General features: G+C 39.2%; 1 long non-coding RNA gene across 1 annotated transcript in view; it reads right to left on the reverse strand.

The window, feature by feature from the left end:
• Positions 1 to 7,078: 7,078 nt before the first annotated feature.
• LOC128141448 (uncharacterized) overlaps positions 7,079 to 18,014 on the reverse strand; it is a 79,821-nt gene continuing 68,885 nt past the window's right edge. The window contains exons 4-5 of the long non-coding RNA XR_008235040.1: positions 11,534 to 11,628; positions 7,079 to 10,106 (exon numbers count right to left, since the gene is read on the reverse strand). This is a non-coding gene — a long non-coding RNA (uncharacterized LOC128141448). The remainder of the gene's footprint in view (positions 10,107 to 11,533; positions 11,629 to 18,014) is intronic.

An 18,014-nucleotide genomic window follows, 5' to 3' on the forward strand; every position in this document is an offset into this window, starting at 1 on the left:
CTAAGGGTTTTCTTTGACAATTGAAGCATGATAGTGCAATCCAGAGTTCACTGGTGTTCATTTGCACACGAAATCTCTACGGATACATGTGGAAAAGGATGGGCAAAAGATCATCTTTTTGCTAGACTCATCTTTTGTTTCAGAGATTCTCTGCAGAACTTGGCTGGAAAACGCACAAACAGGCACAGGGACACTTGCGTTCTGGAGATCACTATGTGGATTTCTGTTCTAGAACAAGCGGTGACAAGCACGCAGGTCTTCTACTGGAGGCAATGGCTCCTGCCACAAAGACCACACAGCTCCTTCCTTCAGGCTGGGTGGGGAACAGTGTGGAAATAACTGTTCCGAAAGCTCAGAGCTGGGCATTTTAACCTGCTAATGAAAAAATGCTAGCTGAAAACATTGCTCCGTATCTGACCTTTCAGATGTATGGATTCACATCTCCTGGGATCTGGGACAGCCAGAGCGAACACTGGACTGGGACTGAGTCATTACCGCCTGTCCCTCTCCCTTTTTGAAAGAGAAAGTGGGATCTGTTTTCCGCAGGAAAAGAAGTGATGTTACTAATGATCTAACATGCTCTCATTAAAATATCCTGGGACAGAATGGAGTCAATGAGTGACTAAAATGGAATACACACGTCTGTGATGGCTGGTAGGCACTAACCTGTTATAAAACCACTTCAGTGGTTGAAAGGAAAAGGTAGAACTTTAATTTAAACATCCCGAATGTTACAGATCGAACAGTTCAGACACTCTGCCATGTTGCTGAAAGAAGCAGGTGAACTGCTACACGCAAGGAAGTTGGTTCTTTTGGTGTCAATTTTTGCTGTTGCTGGAGGCACCTTTCCTTCCAGAGAAGGCTGTCCTGAGACAACGTTCTAGTCCGACGGCATTCAGTAATGGCTTTGGTATTCGGTAGAACTGTCCCGCCAATTGGATCTTTGAAGGCTTTGTACTCACTGGATGGACGTAACAAGTCAGGAGCTGCCTCGTGGCGAGGAACAGAATGAAACGTGGACACGGACGCTACTATGATCTCTGGTGACATAGGCTGGCTTTGAAAGCTGAAGTTGGAAGGTCTGGATGGCACCTTGAGGACCCTTGGCATTCAAGAAACGTTGATGAGAATGTAGAGATGCTGAAGAATGCAGGAAGGTCCCATCTCTGTACGCTACCCTAACGTGAACCATACCCGACCTCTCGACCTAGCGTAGGATGTCCAGCCAAAGAGAACCTTACAGAAGGACCTTTCTTCTGGTTCTGACTGAGCACAGGAGTATTTTCGATGGAACTAGTCCTACAGGATGCTGGAAACTTACAGAAAACAATCTCACAGTACCAGCAGAGTAGAGAACGGTTGAATCAATACTGAAGGCTGGACATCCTTGGAGGCTTATAAGGGGTGATTCCCAGCCCGATTTGACAGCGGGGTGTGGGATTGCTGTGGTGGGTTGTCCCTGGCTGGATGCTGGTGCCCACCAGGCTGCCCTGCCTCAGCTGGATGGGGGTGGGAGAAAATAAGATGGAAAAAACCCTCACGGGTCAAGATAAAGGCAGTTTAATAAAGCAAAGGGAAACAAAAAATTTATTCTCTACTTCCCATCAGCAGGCAATGTCCAGCCACTTCCCGGGAAGTACGGCTTCAGTACGCGTAGCGGTTGCTCCAGCAGGCAAACGTTGTAATAACGAGTGCCCCCCTGCTGCTCCTTTCTCTTCGCTGTGATTGCTGAGCAGATGCCGTATGGTCTGGAATATCCCTTTGGTCAGTTGGGGTCAGCTGTCCCGGCCGTGTCCCCTCCTGAGATCTTGCCCACCCCCAGCCTGCCGGTGGGGAGGGAATTGTTGGAGAGACAGCCTTGATGCTGTGCGAGCCCTGCTCAGCAGTAGCCAAACCACTGGTGGGTTATCAGCACCTTTCTGGGTACCAGCACAGAGCACAGCACTGGGAGGGCTGCTGCGGGGACAATTAACTCCATCCCAGCCAGACCCAATACAATTGCTTTGTCTGCTTGCAGCTGAAAGATCCAAAGAGGATTCGAACTTGTCAAAATTAATTTTAGTGTCATTGTTACTGGTAATTTCTGCTCTAGCATCACGGCTGTCGAGGGATCTAAGAACTGCAGACCACGTACCATGAAATACCCGAGGTAATTCCAACTCTGCATCATCGAACAGCCTGATGTTCCCAGGTTTAAGCTATGCTTAACTTCAGAAGGATTTACGTAGGAGAAAATCAGGATCCGTTTTGCAAATGTTCTGTTCCTTGTCACCTTCTAATCAAGGTCTAGCCACGTTCGGAGACTTGCTGACAGCCTAGGGCAAGAAGCGGGAACAGCAGAAGAGTTCTGCTCTTTCTCAGGGTTTCTGCTCCAGCAAACCAGAGCCAGAGGCCGGGTGCCTGCATCACAGGTGCACTCGTGACATCTTGAGGCAAGATGTTTTGCTTGCTCAGCCTTCATAGAAGATTCCTGCGATGCTCGTCAAGCCAAGTGAAATGTATCTTATGCGGACAGTCCTTAATGGCACCACTAGGTTACGCAGTAAGTGAATGCTAGGGAGGTTGTGCTCGTTCATGGAGTATGCGTCCATATGGAATTCCTCCTAGGCTAAAGCAGTTTCTCCAACCAAACCAAACCAACAAACAAAAAAATCATAGAAATACTACAGTTTCTAAAGCTAAACCCAATCTCAACAGCTATTTAAGTGTTCATATAAGTATAAATTATAGTGTATATATAGTATATAAGTATAAATAAAAGACTACCTGGTATAACATTGGCTAACGAGAAGCTCTATTCGTAGCCACTGGTAGTCTGACGACCGAGGGGACGGCAGGATGAACACCGCTCTTGCACAAAGACCCACAGTTATTCCCTGCTCAGGTGCTGCTGAACAACGTTCTCCCGTACAAGAGAATCAGACGCGCAGGTACCAACGGCTGCAGGCGGTGCCCATGTACCGCGACACGTGGGGAAGAATTCCAAGTATTCTTAAAGATATCGGAATCCAGGAGGTTTCTTGGTTTTGTCTATGTAGTACCAAGAGGAGGCTGAAAGAAATTGGCAAAGGTAAAGAAGCTCAGTATAAATGATTCGGTTTTAATATAGAGGGTGACAGAGAAATTCCTACCCCAAGGACACGCTTTACGGGGAATCAGGGCAGTTTCACCGGGCCTAGATGTCTCAAAGGAAGAGCCTTTTGGCAGCCTGGGAAACTCAAACACTATAAATCACCAGGACCAGGTGCTATTTTTACGAGAACTCTGAAATAAATGTGAAAAAAGTAGGGATACAGCTAAGAATTTGTCCATTACCATTAAAAATACCTCCTGCTCTGGACAACTGCTCATAGCTAAAAAAAGAGGTGCAGTTTTAGAGGAAACCGAGATACTTTCATAGCATAAGGTAGCGCCTTTCTCAGGCTACTTACTTGATGCCTGAATAAGCATAAAATAAGGGGATCACAGTATCACAGGTCTGCAAGTAACCTGTATGTTCCAAGCTGCTAGAATTGCTTGAACAAAACAAAAATTAGAACCGTGAAGAAGTCCTAAAGTTTAAGCCTAATTTGGAAATGGAGTAGGTAACCACTCCTCAGAAGAGGAAAAATGGTGTAATTTTTCTGATCAGGATAGATTATTTGAATCATCTTCAACCCAGAACAGGCTCTTATCAATGCCACTAATTGGTGAGGGAGATTGTAAACCCTCCTGTCAAAAAACCCTCTTCAAACATAGAAAAAAGAACACAGTTTGAGGGCAGACTGCAGGAGGGAAGAGGTGAATCCCCTTGCTGGTTGCTGAACAGCCATGAAGTTCTTTAACGCTGCTAGTTGCTCCCTGCTTTCCCTTTTCAGCAGCTTTAGAGAAAGTAGGAGCACAAAGCAGTTTAAAGCCACCTTTACTGGTGCTCTCTTTAGCAACAAAAGCCAGAACTTTGGCATAATAGAGGTCTATGATGCAATTCACAAATATTCAGTTATCTCAGTGTTCATCTACTGGAAACATAAGGTATTCCTTTAGTAAGCTTTAATGGGTACTTATATTTATTGTATGCTCATTTTACTGTTACTTCAGGAAACATCTTAGGAAAAGAATATGGAACTTGCAAGGAACTGCACAGTTAGTCCAATAAAAGCAAATTCCAGTACCCTTTGAAATCCTACCTGCAGCTTGCTTTCATCTGCTAACAGTAATAGTTATCACTGCCAACAACCTTTGAACAAAACTGGTTTGTGACTTCTATTCTTTTTTGCACATATCCTTGATTTAACAAGAAAGATGGGGAACATCTGTGGGCAACTTACCACTGGGCACTTCTTTGGAAGCAGGAGATATGAACTTGAATCCCCTCGAGCTTCTGAAACCCAGGTTTTCAGTTTCGTGGAAGAGTCCCCTCGCCTTGAGATTGCTTCAGCCAGTTTCTTAAACCCTTCCAATGGATTTTATGAAGTCATGGCAATCTTTAAGCAGCTCTTTGGTCTTTCCCTGACTTTCCCATTCCCCCTCTTCGATCACAGCATGTATCCTTACCCTCTGTTGTTTTTGCCAACTGTTCTAAAATATCTGATTACAATTGACTTCTTTATGTGTACCAAAGGGGAAAGGGAAAAAGAGTCCTTGAGCACTTTGGCTTCCTCGGCATCATGCTAGTCTTCTGTTCTGTGGTGTAGTAGAGGATTAATTCTCCCATCAGTTTCTCTACTCCTGTTACAGCTATGGATTTTTAGCCACAAATCCAGTTCTTCAAATGAAGATGAGCTTTTATAACTTAGGCCATACCTGATGCAGAAAGAGATCACCTCTGTATTGTTTATCTCAGAGCAGAAGACCCTGTGCCTCTGAGACAGAGTTCTTCCTGGAAACGTTCCTTGGGCCACCCATTTCCACCACAGGGCCTTTTAAGCATGGGTATGTCATCAGATTCTAGACAATAACTGCCTGCAGACACTCATACAGTACCCACAGCATTCCATCACCACACAGATATACAGTGACCACTGCAAGGCAGATTTTAGGTTCCCTTTACAAACAAACAAAAAAGCCAAAATACCTAATACGTGTCCTTCAATTTTTCAGTATTTTAGGCACTTATTTCTTTTGAAGAACAAGGTTTTTGGTTCTTAACACATGGGAAAAAACCAAACTGGAAGTAAGCAGCTACCTGCATTGGTAGCAGCTTAAGCCACATACAGAAGAACAGATTAAAGCAAAGCTAACATGAATAAAAAACCCCCAAGCTTCTTGGTAAAACTGTACCTCATTAAATAGCAGAAGCTCTCATAGACATGTCTGCAAGAGAGTCTCAGTCATTAAACAAGGCTGGAGCCTGTACATGGCTAGTTCACTGCTAGCTTACAAACGTTTATGTTTTAAAATCCATTACCTGCATTCTTGACAGAAGTTTATCTAAATGCTTTGCATTAGCCAGGCTGCAGATGTGATATTAAAGTATGCTAGTCTTAAATTTTGATCACAGGGACAAAGTCCCCTTTCTACATTTTCACTGCAGCTCTTTAAAAATAAGCTTCTATAGACATTAAGAAACTGAGTGCAGATACTCTACTTAACCAAGCTTTGACATTTATCTTATACACAAGGGGGATAAAAAACTTGATTCAAAGGTAATCTTTTTACAAGTGCACACCCCCCCCCCCCCCCAATTTTCTTTATTGGTGATATGGGAATGAAAAAAATAGCTTGTTGAGTGCAGCAAATTGCTGAATTCAAGCAGAATTCATTTTTCTGGAACCTCCACAACAATCCAGCCAACAGGGGGCTGTCTGGCTACACCATGTCACTGAATCTGCAGCAAACCCCTTTTTCTGAGCACACAACCTAGCAGCCACGCACGCTTCCTAAAACTGGCTGTTGCACAGGTCATTTAACAGATTTCATACCTCCAAAACAGTAGAGCTCTTTTTCATCTTTGTCTGATACTACTGTAAGTTTCTTATTTTTGTGCCTGAAGTTTCATTATACATAGATGGATAATATAGTTTATATATTTGTTGGTATGTCTGCAAATAACAGATATTGCTTACTGGAAAAGAGGGAGACTTTCACATTCTCCTGATGACAGGAAAGGTGTCACAGCTGTTTCCATATGCTAAGCAGCTGTATCTGTATGAGCATTTTTGTGTTAGTTTCATATACAGATAGCAATCTTCTGTAGAAGGAAGGAGTTAGACCAAGATGTTAGCCCCTTTGATACTGACTTAAAGAGCAGATAGGCAAAATCTGTCTGTAGGAGTATCAAGAAAGGAAGAATAAGGCCCTGAATATTCCTTACATTGGTTTTAAGAAATGGAAATTAACTTTAATACTGGACTGCCATTCTTGAGAGCAGAGGGAACTTTTCCTTGGTGCCAGCACTGTTGCTCACACAGCAAGCACATTCAGCTGGCCGAGCTTACCAAAACCAAACCCAAAGTCATTCAGTGAAACCACCATGGAAATATCAGAGCCAGGCTAATACTGAAGGAAACAGGAAGACTCTGTCAGTCCCAAACTTGTCTGGCTTGAGAATCACAGGACTGTAGAGCCATAGTCATATATTATTATTGACTATTCTAGCTGGTCCAATAATATAACCCCTGAAGCTTTTCCTTTGCCTTTATTTCAATAAAATATTAAAAATGTATATACATTTGAGATGTTATATTCTACAATTTATGCCTTATATAGCTCAAATTTTAAAATACTTAAGTTTTTTTCGAGTATTTTATGAGAGACTCCAAAATGTTTTACTTTTAAAACCACTTTAAAGCGTAAAAGCTGCTGACAGAAGGTTCCTTTATAGGTAATAAAGCCACACGCTTGCCTTGCAAAAACCATAGGGAAATGTGAAACTTTCTATCCATGGCTGTCTCCTATGGCTATAAACAGCAGAAGAAAACATTATAGATACATTATTCCCATCTCTCAAGAGAAGCTAAGTAAGTCAGCCTCTAGCTACTCAGCACTGCATACTTAAGATTGAAGATTCAAACTGGATAAATGCTGCTGTAATTCATTTGTTAATTTCAGAACTTTTGAACATAGGGTTCAAATTTTACATTAAGAGGCGGAAGCAATATTAGATGAATTTCATTTGATTTATTAACACAGAGCTATTACAAGTGAATCAAATTTGGAAAAAAATACTGAGTTGTTGCACGTGAGAGCCATTACATAACTTCCAACAGAAATAAACTGTTTAATTTAGAGTGAAAAAGAAATACCCCAGTGATACTAGCCCCCTCACAGAAAGATGAACAATGTCATTTGTGGCACGACATTTTCTCCATTATTTTTCTTATTTCTGCTTATAGTTAAACATTTTCTTCCGACACACACTCACAACTGCCACCTTAGAAAGGAGATTCACATATATCTCAGACATAAGTTTTCCTTCAAATACATTTTAAACTTTTTGTTTGTTTGTTTTAAATGAAGAATTGCTACTTCTGCTTCAAGTTAAACTGGTAAAATAGTAGCTCACCACTGCAGATATATTTCTATCAATATATCAATCATTTCTTGTGACTTCTATGACAAGAGATTGTGATGAAGAACGTAAAGGGAGTCTAAACATTTCAAATTCCAATCATTACTGCTAGTATTGCTACCTGATTAGGAGATACTTCCCCCAATACTTAACGAGATACCACTATTAAGGGAAAAGTGGAAACATTTTCACATCTCTATATCTGAATATCAAGTACAGAACCACTCTCACTCAGTAAGTGTGCCATATGCAGCACCAAGAAAACTGCTTTTGAAACTTGACGAACGATGGCCTGTAGAAGTCCTAAACACATAGGTGTAAGTCACTTTGCATTTTAAAAGATCAGCTGTTTACCACTGTACATAAGAAATTGTTACAATTTAACTAGTTCATTCTTTCTGCAACATAGTTCTTTACAGGTAAATTTGTTGTAAAATATGTTGAAGTTCAAACATGAACATTACCTTTAGTGTATAAAAGATTTTGCAGAATATTTAATGTGTTGCTCATGAAACCACATTCTAAAAATGGGACAAACAAGTGTTTAATAGTAATAGCTAAATATGCAAAATGAATCAGTGACAAGATATGACACAAATCAGAGTATTTTGGAGCTCACAGGACTGTACGAATAGACCATGAATCAACAGCATGGAAACTTGGTTTCTCAGCTTGAGCTGGTAGCAAGGAAAGTTGATTGCAGATCTGGGCTTTAAAAGATGCACAATACTCACCTCTTCCTCTGAGATCAGAGTTAATAAATGCCACAGAAAATTCCATAAGGAAATGCATTACTGGAGTACAGCTACTAAATAAAAGTGATTTTTAAACAAACAAAACCCAACAGCCCTTCAAGGTAAGTGTCTATTACCCCTATGTTAAATGTGATATGGAGGCGTAGAAACTATAGTATGCAACAGTTTGAGGTACCCTAAGCAGACAGAAGACTGTCAACAGACATGTTACACAGTATTTTAATTCAGACGACAACTCCTAAGAAGCTCAGCTGCAAATGTGAACAGCCAGTGTTTCTGTCAGCCATGAGGGTCTTAAGTCACCCTCTGAAGTGAGGAACACCAGTACTACGAAAACAATGGCCTGGTAACTTGTTTAGCATCATATAAGAATAAGGGCAGAAAAAGAAAACATCATGTCCAAATCTTAGGAATTCTCATTTGACACAACCATGAAGACATGGCTGCTTCTACTTGCGGTCTTCTGTTCCATTGCCTACAGAATTTTCTACCAATTTCTGCAGCACCTATCAGGCTTCTTGCTTGCACAGCCCACAAACATCTTCCCTGGCTCTGCACCACACCAGGTCAATCCTATCATTAGTTTAAATATTCTGTATGATCACGAAGACTGCTTCATAGTACACTAACACAAGGGGGCAAATGAAGATTGCCGAATTGTAAAGCTGGAGCTATCTATCTTCTTAGTGTTTCATTTTGTGATCTTCATATTCTCTTTACAGTTTAGTTATCAGGTTGTGTTTTGGTTTTTCCCCCCAAAAAGCATTTCCCCCTTTGAGTTCCAATTCCCATTTGTGGAAGTAAATATTTTAACTAAGACGATGAGAGAACTGAAGCATCTTTCACATGAAGAAAGGCTGAGAGCGCTGGGAGTCCAGCCTGGAGAAGAAGAGGCTGGTGTGTGTGTTATCTTAAAGTTTATAAATGCCTGCTGATGGGGATAAGGGAGAGTGAAAAAGACATAGCCAGGCTCTTCTCAGCTGTGTCCAGTGACAGGACAGGAGGCAACAAGCACAAAATTCTACCTGAACAGGACAGGTTGCAGAGTGTCCATCCTTGAAGATACTCAAAACCTGACTGGACACAGCCCTAAGAAACCTGCTCTGCCTGACCCTGCTCGGATTAGATGATCTCCAGAAGTCCCTTCCAACCTCAACTATTCTGTTATTTTGGGATTCCTTTTCAGGACCAAATTCATGAAGTAGCTGAGAGCACTAATAAGGTTGCCCTCTTCTGTGTGGAATACGATGAGGGGGATGAAACTGACAGTGATTTCACAGATGACAGCAAAAGCTACTACTTAACAGTCTGCATTCCCTTCTGGATCTGAAGTGCAGAGTGCTCTAATGAACGTTAGGAGTGATCCAAGGTGTGCAAGCCCCTTTCCCCCAAGACTGACTCCTCTTTGCCTCAGGCCAGATCCCTTCTGTCAGGCTGCTGCTTCTTCCAATTTCAAGAAACAAACAAAACCCCCAAATCTTTGCTCAACCTGGACAGGTTTTCCCCCCCCCCCCCCTTCCAATTTTCCAGTTCATCAGATCTGTCCTTCCCCTATCAGTTCTCAGCTCCAACCTTTCAACATTAGATTTTTAGACACACTCCTCTCACTAGTTGTCTTCGCTCCTATACAGCTGCTAGTCTGTTTATTTTCACGCAGGCCTATCTTTTCTTTCCCTTTTATATGAATTAAGCATCTTTTTTCCCCCATACAGTTCCTAAGCCTAGCAGAAAATAAGCACCTGAACTGAAAACAACGAGCCTTCCTTTCTTGCATCAGGCACCATCCTTAGGACCCCAGAGCTGCAATGCAGAGGCAGTTCCATTCAGCCATGGGCTATGGCACTGCCCATGCGGGTAAAACCCTGGAAAATACAATTGCTAATATTATTTAAGGCAACTGTAAACCATGCAAGAAATATGACATTCTTTTCAAAGATTGAGGAACCGAGTTATTTGAGTAAGCCTTCATAAGCACTTGAAGTACCTGAAGTACATAGACAGGAACTTTGGTTCCTCAGTTGAGCTCTGGTCCTGCAAATGCTCAAATTGTATTTTCATCTTGTCAATAAACTGTTACAAGCTGCTAGGGCCACCACACAAGGTAGTCCAACCTTTCCCCTTCTGCTTCTTCCCACTCCCTGCCATCCCCTGCCTTGTGAACCAGAAGGAAGCAGTCTGTTTCGCTGTTCACATGAAGGCCTGCACTGGCACAATGAAGTAGTCAGGAATAAATGGTTTGGCCACTGGACTTTGACAAAGCCATGCAAATAGACTTACTTGTTGCATGTTCTCAAATCTTTCTGATCAGCTCTTCAGATTCACATCTACTCATAGAAGTACTGGTAAAAAAGCCTAGATACATTAAAATACTAGGTCTACAAGAGTAACAGGATGGATGGCTCTCTGCAAGCACCATGGTCTGCAGTGTGCTAACAAAAATCAGTGACCGTTAAAGGGAGGGAAATAGTGGAAGAATAATGTCTCTTTCTTTTATAACCCACAGAGTCTGGTCTTTCCAAGCATTTCTAAGTTTCCAAATGGCTGAAATGTATGTGCAGGTCTTTAGTATTAAGCAGTTACAGATAAACAAATATACTGCTACTTAAAGAAGCCCCAGTGAGAAAGCTATCCAACTTTGAGCCAGATAGCGTATTTTTTCTGAGTAGTCAACCTCATTTTGGCCACATATCTTAAGAGACCCATAATAGGTAAATGTACACACAGAAGTGTTTACTTTATGAAAAGCTGTAGGCTATCTAATACTGCACAGCTCTACTATTGAGAACCACTCAGGAGTGAACTAAATTGGAAATTTTAGCCATCAGTAATTTCACCAGTTCAAATCCATAGCAGAGGTAGACAAGAAAAGTGTGATTTTTTTACCAGCACATACACCAGGCTGAAATTCTATACGGTCACATAATGCAGATTTATGAATTATAACAACTTGGATTCATATTCATCTACCTCATGTTTGTACCTGTGCAACTGCACCAGTAGCAGGCCTGTGAAGCCTGAAGTCAAAACAAATCCCCAGTGCAGATAAGCTTTTTTCCCTCCTTTTAAAACATCTATATGATGTATAAACTTGAATCTGTGAGCACTTATTTGAAGAAGGCATGTGTATTTTAATGGTAGAATATAATGGGGCTAATAAAATGAGATTAGCAAGTGATACTGAGTCATGATAGTGAAGAAAATAATATCTTAAAAGGAAACACACTTTCAGATCTTGACTGTATCTAAAATTAGTGACATTTACATAACCATTAGTCTACATTTGACTCACCACACAGTTCTTGCATGCAGCTTTTAAAAGGAAAGAAGCCCATGTAATTTCCATTCTCACTGCAGCGATTTCAATCATCTCAATGAAAAATTCCCCTGCAAGAGAAACATCTTAGTGGAAGATGAGAAAAGAAAATTACTAAGTTCACAGTCAGATACATAGTTTAAACTTCTAACCGTAAAACTGTTACCTGTCTATAGACACAGTGATTTAAGAAATGAAGTGTTTAATAAGTTTTGTTAAAAATTTTGGAAGACACTTTCGCTTTATGTGCTCCCTTTGCTAAAAACATGACAAAACATTTCCCAGTTCCATTCATTAAGAAAATGCTGCAAAAATGAACACACGGTTTTAAGAGTTTTAATTAAGAAATACTGACATTTAAAGTAACACCATTTTAATAATTTTTTTATATATATAAACACACTTACCAAAGGATTGTTAGACACGTGTAGCTTGAGATGGCTCCTTTAATAAACTCAGCTTTCATGTAAACCAATGCAAAGTTATATACACGTCTATTCTATATTTACCATTAGATACTATGAAGTCCTAAATATTGTTTCTGAATAGATGAAAATACAAACATAAGCCAAGAAAGTGTTCATAAACAATCAACATATAAATTATAACAACAAAAAGGCATCAGAAAACACGTGAAACATCCTTTTTTATGACTCACATGCAGAAGTGGCTAGCCTTACTTCAGCAGCACAGTTAATACTGGAGATATTTACAGTCTTAACACCAATATTTACGTGCTGCTAAAGTATGACAGACATCAGTGTCACAAGATTGACTAATCCATAAGTGCTATTTCTCTTCAGGATGATGAAATCCTTGTATTTTTGAGGCAGCACAATATGGCCTGCACCTTTTCAAAACCCACAAACCATTATGTGCTGCTACGTTATGCCAAGGTGTCTACCATACTTCAAGGAAATAGAAACATACGCTGAAAGCTGAACGCAGAATTTTCTTACTGAACGTTAGTTTTCATGTACTGACATCAGCTGTATTAATAAACTACAAAATGTTTGTAAAACATTTGTCCATTGCCAAGCTGACTGTTTACTTACAGTGAAGCTCTAGACTTTATTGTCAACTGTGCACAATACCTTAATGGGACATGAACCAGGAACTGGACAATTGTGTGTCTGATTAGAGGAACTAAAGATTATGCAGATGTTTACTTCAAACTGAAAAAGCCTGGGTTATTTTCTAATCTAACTTTTGGTCATCTGGAAACCTCTAATGTGAAAAAAACAACTTTCATATATAAGAGAGTAAGAGTTGATTTCAGAATAAACTTCTGGCAAGTACTGTATCAGTCCCCAAGCCATTTGTTACCTCTGCAGGTTACACTTGCCACAATTTTTTGGCAGACAGATTTAAATGTGCTTCTTAGCCCATTTCATCGGAAAAAAAAAAAAAAAAAAAAAATTAACCCAGCCTCCCCCCAACAGGTTGTTAGCAAGAACAGTAACTCATCTCTTATTAGGAGCAGGAGTTCATCTGCCCCAGCCTAGCATGACCATGCTACTTTACTTGAAGAGGTAGGCAAGAGAGTTGGAGTTCACATCCCTGCCAGGTATACTTTCCTTATACTTAAGTATGCCAGCATTTTAAGTGTGTACAGTACTTTTACTGGTTCCCTAGATAACATGAATTATGCTTTCTATAATGTTTTTATACCAAGTTATTAAGACAAAAGCTACTTACACAGCATGGACCCAAGCACTCCATTCCATTGTAATGAGCCTTCTAGTCAGTTCGTGATAAAACTTCTGTAAATTAACAGGGCTATCTGGAAGCACAAAAAAGTTTCGCAGGCCACAGAGGGGGAAAGTTTGTTGAGTTTTCCTTTTTTCTCTTCCTATTTTTGTTCCTACAATAATACAGCAGGATGATCTCTTCTAGAAGGGTCTGTTGCTACAAATGTGCCAATTAAAGTGAGATTTGCCAGTGTAAGTTTACAGGTAGCTGCAGCAACACTGATGTTTTTACATAGCTATCTAGGTACAAATGCTACTGTAGGAACTGTATGAAAGAGCCATTTCTGGTATATTTTACACACACACAACTACATTTACACTGTTTTCCCCCTCTTACTACCTATGTTAGTTTGTTTTTTAAATCGGACAGCTAAAATAGGCAAACTAGATTATATACGCACAACTTACCCAGTACCTTGGTGAAGTAAAACCTGAATGCAAAGTCAAAATAAACTTAACGGTAAAAGTATGCTCTGACAGTTGGTCTCCCCCCTGAAGAAACTGTGCTAGGTGTAATCCAAGAGAGGAAGAGGTAAAGAAAAATCTCCACCATATATACATAACGTGGAAGGCAAAGATAAAGAAAAAGATAGATGCAAACAAAAATGCTAGCCAGGAGTAAGAGATTTACTCAAACCTTTCTGGGAAAAGAATATGAAAGATGTTCTCCAGCAAGAAAAAATAAAAATACTTCTTACTTGTAGATTTACCTTAAAAGATTGAAAAATTATTTAAATAAGACAGCTGCAACATTTAATACCTTTGGAAGTACATTTCTCATTTGTACATTCAGGCCAAATTCTTCATTTGTAAACTATGTGTGTTTAACTAGATACTGTTGTTTCAATTGCCTAGTTGTTTTTAGCTTCTAGTTTAAGCATGGAGTTTTTTTCTGCTGCATAAGTAAATCCCTCTAAAATTAAACTACACACACCATGAAATGAAGACTTGGCAGAACTATTATTCTATTTTCTACAGTAAGTACATTAGTAAGAGAACTTGCAGGTAATTCCCCCCACCCACCCAAAACATGAACACAAAACGTCACATGCATTACAGGATTGTGGTTGTGTTTTTTTTAATGTTTTTGGTGTTTTTTTTTCTTTTTTTTTTTTTAACTTTACTACCAAAAATGCCCCAAAACAAACAAACAAAAATCAAACACAACACAACTGTATATTTTCTACACTGCTATTAAAAATACATTTTATCTGTAAGGAGAATAAGCAAGTTTTCACATAAAATTGAAGACATTGTATGTGAGAGAAGGGGTTGAAGAACAGGAAAAGGATGAAAGGAGGAAGACTAAGATAAAAAGTGTACTGATAGCTAAGCCAGAAATCTACTGATATCCAGGAGTGTCTGCACAAAGCTTTGTACCTCTATGTTTTGGTCATAAAGCTAATATAGTCATGCTATCAAGAGTGCTTTTCCTACCTCTATCCTTGTGTCTTAAGATGAGGGTCTGTGGGTGAGAGAGACAGACAGACAGAGGAGACCTCAATAAAGGCAGGGAATCGTGTATGCAGGCAGGTCCGTTAGATCCCTCTAAGCCCCTGAAAGTGAGAACTCTGCTGCGGAAGATGGAAGAAAAAAAGGATTCTGAAGATGCAGAACTGAAATTCCATGGAAGCAGGCTCTCTACACATCTGCAGAAGTCAGGAATGCTGTTAGAAAAAAAAGAAATTAAATCGTTTAAAAAAAAAAAAAAAAAAAAGGTGTGTTTTTGTGATTGGGGTGTTCACAATCAAGGAAGCAAGGAAGGAGCCTTTCCTTGATTTCAGTATTTCTTAGTTGATTTATCAAAGACCAAGCCTAATATAAAATACCATGTTCAGTTTTTATTGGTTTATGGTTAAGAGTTTATGACAATACCAAGCCCAATTCAGTCTCTTTCTGACCCCATGAAAACCAGCTACAAGTGAACTTCTGGCTACTATAACTACTAATAAGCTCCTTAAATGCTACTATAACTACTAATAAGCTCCTTAAATTCTGTGTAACATATTGTATCCAAAAGGTACCACTAGCCAGCAATCTGACAGTTCAGTGGAGTAAAACATATCAAAGCCTTTCTATTAAACACTGTATATTGTCTCAGATGCCCAAGAACATGACATAAGATTAAACATTTACCTTGTGCCTTTTGCTCATACAACAAAAGTGCTCTCTTGATATTTCTTGGCCAAAACACCTTTCTCACTGATAGTGTGATACACCATTTGCACACAACCGTACTCCATTGCTTGTGTTACTTACTCATTAATGCAAAGCAACACAGATCCACTATGAAAACAAGGCTATTGCTTCACTGTTCATTGTGACCCTTTCCCAACATCATTTCAACTTAAAACTAGAAATCTGAAGGTGAAAGATACTGAAAGCCTCTTAAGTGCTCCACAGTCTAAAGCATTACATTTTTTGTCCACCAGTGCTACTCTCCCCCATAACACAGACATCAGAAAGAAAATCCACGTTATCTCAGTTCTCCCAGTTTAGCTTCTTAGTTTAAACTAGGAATGAGATAGGGTTTGCACTCAGATGGCACAGTTTGAAGTGGGGCAGTTTTGACAAGCGTGTCTTGTTCTGTGCATTCCATGAAGAGAGTAACTTTCTCACATAGCAGACAGGACATTTTGCAGTGATAGCTTTTTTGACAACTGCTGGTGAATTTGCAAAGCTCTCCTCTCAGAGTTCACAGTTCGGTGCCACTAATATACCATTCAATACGAAGAAACACACTGACAGTTCAACTCTTGCTGCAAATACGTAATTTTGGGGGTTTTGTTGTGTGTGGTTTTTTTTTTTTTTACTACATTTGTCATTTGGGCAAAAAACTGAATTAGGGATAATCTCACTTCACTATTAAGAAATATAAACACTGCTGTTCTCAAGCATCAAAATTGTAAGATCCAAATGTGTATGTAGCTGTATCTTGATAATACACTGTTTACTTCCTCCCCTGCCCCCATCCGTTTAAACAATAGTAGTTTCACTTTATTTTTGTCATATGCTTACTCATAACTGTAATATTTATACTGCAAACACACTGGAATTTATAACTCTTGCTCATTCTTAAAACTTACATTTAGAAGTACATTCTTTTACTCCTGCCTTCTGGTTGCTTTTGTTAAGGAACCCTCTTCCCTCTAATTCTTAGTGTCAGCAGCCTTTAAAGTGATATGCATATATTTAAAAAAGTAAAAAAGATTCAGCTGAAATATTTCAAAGTATTACTTTAAAGGTATCAGTGTGCTTTTGGCTACTATTGCATTATTATTTCATTCAGGTATAACCTATGATATTCAGTTAATTCACTCAACTTAATTTAGGCTACTTTGTGGTCATAGAAGAAGACAAATTAAGACAATTAACTATACACCTTAATTGCTATTCTTTTAAAGTAACAGTAAGATTTTGAACTCATGTTTAAGATTGCAGTTCTAAAAAACAGTCTGTCTCTAACCTAGCAATTCTATGCTAGGTTTTTTTGTTTGTTTGTTTGGTTTTTTTTTAAATTTTGGGTTTTTTATTAAATGACTGTAATCCAGCAATAATTAGCCCCACTTCACCTCAAAAAGGAGCAGTCATTCAGGATCAAGCTTATACACACTCTCCATGTATAATAGATCTTCCCATACCTTCTACCAAGTAGATGAATATTTCTAAGACTATTATCAATTTGTGTTAAAAAGTCACAATTAACGCTTTGGATAATTTTCTGAAGACAAAGATGAATATTTGAAGAGAGATAACTAGCACTGATCTGGAGTATTGGTTGTAAATCATGAGTAAGGTTGAGCATACAAACTTTGACAAAAAAGGGATTGTCTGTTAACTATTTCCTGATCACGTCAACAATTTTCCCCATATAACCATGGCAAAAGACTGGGGGAACTACAGAAGTTGTTTGCGATGTAAAATAATAATAGAAAGTTAAGCAGGTAACTACTGAAATCTACTGTTACTAAATTTGGAGAATCTATATCATGTGTCCAGCCATTTCTCCAAGGATCACGAACAAACATATTTAGACTAGCTGGAGAACTACTGCATGAGATAAACATAAAATAACAAAGACAGCTAAAAATAAAAACCAGGAAGTAAAACCAATGTGAAATTCAGAAGTACAAAAATACCTGGAAATTTGGAAGTGCAGTTATGGTCTACCAGCATCAAATTCAGTTTTACATCCTTTTTACTTCACTTCAGCACTCCAACCACTGCTAATACTAGCTTGACTCACATATTCATTTGTATGAGGTGCACTTTCTTTTCCTCCTATTGCAGTCATGAAAACAAACCAAAGCCAAGTCAGTTATTTGGTACTGCAATATTGATGCTTCTATTGGAGCAATGAATAGCAACCAAAATGCAGTGGATTTATGTGGAAGGCAAGAAACTAAAGGTAGTCAGTTCTGACTTGAACAAGTACAGGATGTCAAACAGTCAAACAGTTTTTATAGCCTGCTAGCTAAAAAAGCAGAACTAAGGGAAGCTGATACAGCACACAAATATTATCAATGTATATTTTAGTATATTATCAGTATATCTTAGTATCAACTCTAGCTTAAAAATAAAATTGAATAACTCCTCCCACCTCTTTTCCCAGCTTCTAAAGAGTGTTTTGTCAGATGTTAATGCATTAACTAGACTGCTATATGAAATACTTTACAGGGAACTTGTAAAGTGTAACAAGCTCTGGG

The sequence above is a fragment of the Harpia harpyja genome, chromosome 4 (genome assembly GCF_026419915.1).
Source record: "Harpia harpyja isolate bHarHar1 chromosome 4, bHarHar1 primary haplotype, whole genome shotgun sequence".
NCBI classification, from domain to species: Eukaryota; Metazoa; Chordata; class Aves; order Accipitriformes; family Accipitridae; genus Harpia; species Harpia harpyja.